The sequence below is a fragment of the Myodes glareolus genome, chromosome 1 (assembly GCF_982192425.1).
Source record: "Myodes glareolus chromosome 1, mMyoGla1.1, whole genome shotgun sequence".
Lineage (NCBI taxonomy): Eukaryota > Metazoa > Chordata > Mammalia > Rodentia > Cricetidae > Myodes > Myodes glareolus.
In genome coordinates, this window is record NC_142026.1 from 85,217,854 (window position 1) to 85,224,465 (window position 6,612).

The window sequence follows — 6,612 nt, forward strand, 5'->3', positions numbered from 1 at the left end:
TGTTCCAAGTTGTGTAAACAGGGACGTGACATGATCTTTCCGGAGACACACAGCACTGGAAACGTCTACATTTCTGGACTATGACAATTCAAAGCACATAACATACCACCTTCCTTCATTATCAACCCAAGGTGACTCCAGTTTGTCATGTGGGTGTGCAGTGTAAGTCTTTCTCTACAGACTTTTCTCCCACTCTTGCTTTGGATTCTCTGGATTGCTAAACCATTCAGGGTAGCAACTCATTCATCTTCTTAACATAGAGGTGGTGTCAGCACACACCATCCCAGGTACTATTTAACTCTTCTCCATTCTACTCACAAATGTCCGTCTCACTTCATGACAAACTCCTCCAATGCCTAAGCCAGTCAGCATCATTTTGGAGATATGAAGTTCCCCGAATGTTTAGCACCTGCAGACTCTTTTTTTTTTTTAATTGAAAGCTGAGAACAGTGTCATAGACATCAATCCAATTTTCTGAAGTCTCTGGTAAGCACAAAAAAGGAATCTTAAAAAGTTTATGTCCTGGGGACTCTTCTTGCAGTGGCGGCCTGAGCGCAGAGTCTGAACGGCGGAGGCAGTGGCTTGAGTCATGGCTGGACAGGCGTTCGGAAAGTTTTTCCCGCACTTTGACAGAGTCTTGGTTGAAAGGGGTGCCGCCGAAATGGGGACCAAAGGTGGCATCATGCTTCCAGAAAAGTCGCAAGGGAAAGTACTGCAAGCAATGGTAGTGGCTATGGGATCAGGCACGAAAGGAAAGGGCGGAGAGATTCAACGAGTCAGCGTGAAGGTTGGAGACAAAGTTCTTCTCCCAGAGTATGGAGGCACCAAAGTAGTTTTAGACGACAAGGATTATTTCTTATTTAGAGACGGCGACATCCTTGGAAAGTCCGTGGACTGCTCACTGTTGAAATGGTATCATGTGAAGCTGCCCATTCCGTGGACTGCTCACTGTTGAAATGGTGTCACGTGAAGCTGCCCATTCCGTGGACTGCTCACTGTTGAAATGGTGTCACGTGAAGCTGCCCATTCCGTGGACTGCTCACTGTTGAAATGGTGTCACGTGAAGCTGCCCATTCCGTGGACTGCTCACTGTTGAAATGGTGTCACATGAAGCTGCCCATTCCGTGGACTGCTCACTGTTGAAATGGTGTCACGTGAAGCTGCCCATTCCATAGACTGCTCACTGTTGAAATGGTGTCACGTGAAGCTGCCCATTCCGTGGACTGCTCACTGTTGAAATGGTGTCACGTGAAGCTGCCCATTCCGCCGACGTCCTGAGCTCTTCACTATGTGAATAATTTCTCCGCCTCCTTTTATAATAAACTGCTGATGCCTGCACTGATGACATCGTCATCTGCAGTTGAGTGTGTCGCTGTGCTGTTGTGGCCCTTTGCAAATAAAATTATATAAACGGAAAAAAAAAAGAAGTTCATGTCCTGATCCCTGGACCTTATAAACTTTGCCTCAAATGACATTAAAGTCATCGTTTTCGACAAGCCGTCATAAGAGGGACACCAGAGGAGAGGAGACCCAGACCACTCCAGAAGGCTACTAGAAGTTGAAGAGGGTGAAGAGACGGGCCTTTCCCTCATAGCCTCAGGACAGGAGGCTATGACAGTTCGAGGACAACCTTGCTTACACCCAGCCATTGCTTAATGAAATCTTGTGTATCCCTGACCCCCAGAATCTCAGGGGACAATTTTTGTTTTAAGTCAGCGAGTCTGTAGTTCTTTGTGAGCTGAGGTGGTGCAGGCTGTTTTTACTCTCTGCTTTTAAAGATTTTTTAGGAGCAGCAGCCCCATTTTTAAATTAGTTAATTAATTTTGCATTCTTTCTTTTCCCAGAATGTAAGGAACTAACACTCTACTTGCCTTTAATTCACTTGAAACATAAAATGTGTGTGTGTGTGTGTGTGTGTGTGTGTTGCTTAAAGGAGAAACAGAGTGAAATAGAATCAAACCAAAGCATGCCAGAGCTGAGCTGAATGGCTGGTGGGCAGGCAGCAGCTGCACCTACAGTTCTTCTGTAAAGATTTGGGTCTGCAGACAGTAGTTGCAATCAAGTCGGAGAGCCCAATAACAGATGATCTTGGAGACAAAATATCTCATATTCTTTAAGCCCATACTCTTCTGCTGTGCTCTGGCCCGGCCTTCAATTCTGCTTTTTAATCTTGGAATTTGTAAGGTGCGTGCATAGGTGTCTGTGTGTGTGTGTGTGTGTGTGTGTGCACGCGCATGCACGGAAACGTGTCTGTGTGAGCGCATGTGTGTATGTATATAAGAGTGTGTGCTTGTGTGTGAATTTGTATGTGTCTGTATGTGTGCGTGTGTATGTATGTGTGGATGCGTGTGTGTGCCTGTATGTGCATGTGTGCCTGTATGTGCATGTGTGTGTGCATGCATGTGTGTGTGTGTGTGTGTGTTTATTCTTCTGAACTAAGCCTGCCCTTGGCTTATGAATCCTGTGAATTGGAAAGCTGTTCTCAAAATGGGCTTCCTCCTGGAGAAAGTCCCAAACCCCAGCTTGCTTTAATTACTTCCCAAGAAGTTTTCAATGAACTGCTTTGAACCTGGCATTCACAATGCACTCGCCTTGTACTGAACGATAGCTTTATGACAGGAAGCTTTGTTAGCTGGACCACCCGGGGGACGCAGCTTGAGTAGAACATGGCTGCCCGGACACTTGAAAGTGTGGGCTCTTTTGGACATACCACACCTGTGTTCCCTTGGCCGCCTGTTCATTTCCCATGTAACTCAAGGTGTTGAACTTAGTCCTTAGAGATTTGTATCAATGGTTTCATTTATACGCCTTTCTAAGGCCCACATTCCAGAAACTTCTTCCTGTGTAATTTGTAGGTGCCAGAAGACTATGCAAATTACACATTCAGGTGGTGTCTGAGACATGATGCAACCATATTTATGCAACAGCTGAAGTTTGAGCTGAAGCCTGTGCCTCTCCTCCCACTCCCTCAGCCCTGGTTCCTTTCTGCACTGGGGATTGAACCCAGGGCCTGGTAGGCAAGAGCTGTAGCTCCGAACTATTCCCCAGCCTCTCATTGTGGTTTTGACTCCAGTTATGATCTTCAAAATCAAAACAAAGATAAAGTTGTTATTTAGAGCAGAAGAACAAAGTGATTTAAACAATAAAAATTCTGATGGAGTTTATAATAGTTCTCTAATAGCTTTGCTTGTTTCAAACAAATTGACCATCTGCCTTGCTACTTTCTATCTGAAAAGACATATTTTGCTTTTAAAGACAACTTATTAAGATTATCATTTTAAAAGATGTATTTACTATATTCCATGTAATTCATGTGTTTTGCCTGTCTACTTGGTGCCTATGCAGTCAGAAGAGGATGTCTAGTTGTCTGAACTGGAGTTACAGAAGGCTGTGTGTCACCATGTAGGTGCTGGTGCTAAACCAGCATCCTCTGTAAGAGCAAGAAGTTCTCTTAACCTCTAAGGCATCTTTACAACCCCCCCCCCACCAAAAATTATTCTTAACTTGTAAACCTCACTAAGTTGCCCAGGCTGCCCTTGAACTCAAATGTAGTCCAGATAGTCATTGGACTAGGAATCTTCCTTCCTCAACACCCCTGCCCCATTAGCTAGGCTTATAGGTCTTTGGACCTGACCTGGAGATTCTCTCTCTCTCTCTCTCTCTCTCTCTCTCTCTCTCTGTGTGTGTGTGTGTGTGTGTGTGTGTGTGTATGTTTGAGAGGAGCATTGTGATGTTTCCAGGCATCTATACATTGTGCAGTTATCCAATCAAGCTAATTATCATACCCCTCACCTCACACGCTTATCATTTGTTTGTATTATGAACAAATACAAATTATTCTTGGTAATTCTTGCAGGATCCCATTGGTGCTTCCTATCTGAACTGTGTTTTTGGCTCATGCTGGCCCTGTCTCATCTTTTCCCAATCCCCAGACCTTGGTCATTGCTATTCTACTTTCTACTTCTATGAACTCACCTCTTTTAGACGCCACATACAAATGAGACCATACCGCATCTGCTTTTCTGGCCATGGTGTCTTTGACTTAGCATGGCTTTTACATTCATTCACATCACAAACAACAGGACTTTCATTCATTCATTCACTGGTGGCAACATTGTCTATATCTTACTTACTGTGAATATACTGCAATGTACATGAGGGCAGACATCTCTTCTGCATAAGTAATTTCAATCCCTTTGCATATACAGTCAAAGTGGGTATTTCTGGACTATATGGGTTAGATTTCTCAGTTAAAAATAATTTTGGGGAGGCTGAAGGAATGGCTTAGAGGTTAGGAGTGCTTGTTGCTCTTGCAGAGGATCTTGGTTCAGTTTTTACTTTTAGTTTTTTAAAAGACATATTTTATGACATTATTTATTTATGTGCATGAGTGTATATGTGTGTGTATACCATGGTGCACACAATGAGGTCAGAAAACAACTTGGAGAAGCTGGTTCCTTCTTTCCACCATGGGGGTTCCACGAAATGAACTCTGGCCATCAGGTTTGACAGCAGGTGCCATCTTAATGACCTAATCTTAGCTTTTAATAAGCCTCTATACTGTTTTCCAAAATGTTGGTGCTAATTTACATATATAATAGCACTGTGTAGAGGTTCTTTTTCCTTCACATTCTTATCTCAATGTTCCTCTCTCTCTCTTAGTAAAAGTCATGCAACAGAGGTGACCCCTCACTGTGGTTTTCGCTTGCATTTCCTCTGTTACTGATGGCATTAATCTCTTTTCCACATCCTTGTTGGAGATTTCATCCTTTCTGCATGGAGACAGCCAGGTGTCTCAGCATCACATATGGGAGGGCTTTGGGATGTTGATAACGGTCACATTGGTTTCATAGATCACTTTGTGCGTGATGGCTGTTCTAGCACTCCCAGTCCTTCCAGTGCCTGGGCAGAGCTCTCTTTCCACCCACCACCTTCTCTTATCAGCCTGGAATTTGAACTTTTAAATTGGCCCTTGAGAAGTTTCTTCTGCCTTCCTTCCAAGGGTGGTTGATAATGATCCTTTATATTTTTTTCTTTTTCATTTTATTTAAATAACTTTTTATCCCATTATTTTACATGCCATCCAGTTTCTCCTCCCTCCTCTCCTTCCATCCCTCCCCCTTTCCCATCTACCCTCCTCCTCCCCATCTGCAACTTCTCCATCTCCATTCAGAAAGGGACAGACCTCCCGTGGGCTTGCACAAAGCATGGCACATCAACTTGGGGCAGGACTAAGATTCTTCCTTTATGTAGAGGTAATCTAGCATGGGGAACAGGTTACCAAAAGTTAGCTAAGTGCCAGGGAGAGGTCCTGCTCTCACTATTAGAAGCCTTACTAGGAAACTGAGCTACAGATTATCACACACCTGCAGAGGGCCTAGGTTGGTCCCATGCAGGCTCCCTAGCTGTTGGTCCAGCATCCATGAGCTCCTGGGAACTCAGGTCAGCTCTCTTTGTGAGTTCCCCCATCCTGACCATCCCTGGCTGGTACAACCCCTCCTCCCTTTCTTCTGTAAGACTCTCAGAGCTCAGCACAGTGCTTGTCTGTGGATCTCTGCCTGTGCTTATTTCAGTTACTGGATAGGGTATCTCTGATGGCAGTTAGGGAAGCCGCCAATCTGCTGTTCAGGCACCTTCTGCACTATCGCTAGGAGTTTTAGCTGGCATCATCCTGTGCATTCCTGGGGTTTTCCATGGCACCAGATTTCTCCCTAACCCTGAAATACATCTCCTACCAAGATGTCTCTTTTGTTATTCTGCCCTTTATCCTGCCTTCAATTTGCCACCCACACCCAGCCTGCCCAACCTACTCCTAATTCCCATCCCTCCATCTCCCCTCTCCCAGTTTGCCCAGAAGATCTTTCTAACTTTCCCTTCCCAAAGAAATCCATACATCCCTCTTTGGGCCCGCCTTGCTATCTAGACTCTCTGGGGTTGTGATTGTAGGTTGGTTAGTCTATACTTTACTCCTAATAATCACCTATGAGTGAATACATACCATGTTTGTCTTTCTGGGTCTGGGTTACCTCACTCAGAATGATGTTTTCTAGATCCATCTATTTGCCGGTAAATTTCATGATGCCATTGTTTTTTACAGCTGAGTAGAACTCCACTGTGTAATTGTACGACATTTTTCTTATCCATTCTTTGGTTAAGGGACATCTAGGTTGTTTTTAGGTTCTGACTGTTACAAATAATGCTGTTATGGAACATAGTTGAACAAGTGTCTTTGTGGTATGATTGAGCATCCTTTGGGTATATGTCCAAAATTAGTATAGCTGGGTCTTGAGGCATATTGATTTCCAATTTTCTAAGAAATTGCCACACTGATTTCCAAAATGGTTGTACAAGTTTGCACTCCCACCAGCAATGCAAGAGGGTTCCCCTTACTCCATATCCTCTCCAACATAAGCTGTCATCAGTGTTTTTGATCTTAGCCAGACAATGACCTTTAAACATCTAGTGTGATTGTTGAAACTTTTATGTGTTTAAATGTTTACAGTGAGCTCAAATCCTCAAGTTTTATAGCAAACATTCTTTTTATTTCCTTTTTTTTTCTTTTTTCTTTTTGGACATGGTCTATCTACATAGCCCTGGCTGTCCTGGAACTCA

The 6,612-nt window shown here is 43.8% G+C and overlaps 1 pseudogene; it reads left to right on the top strand.

Annotated features, from left to right (window-relative positions):
• Positions 1-589: 589 nt before the first annotated feature.
• LOC125409875 (10 kDa heat shock protein, mitochondrial pseudogene) lies at positions 590-955 on the top strand (annotated as a pseudogene).
• The last annotated feature ends 5,657 nt before the right edge of the window (positions 956-6,612 follow it).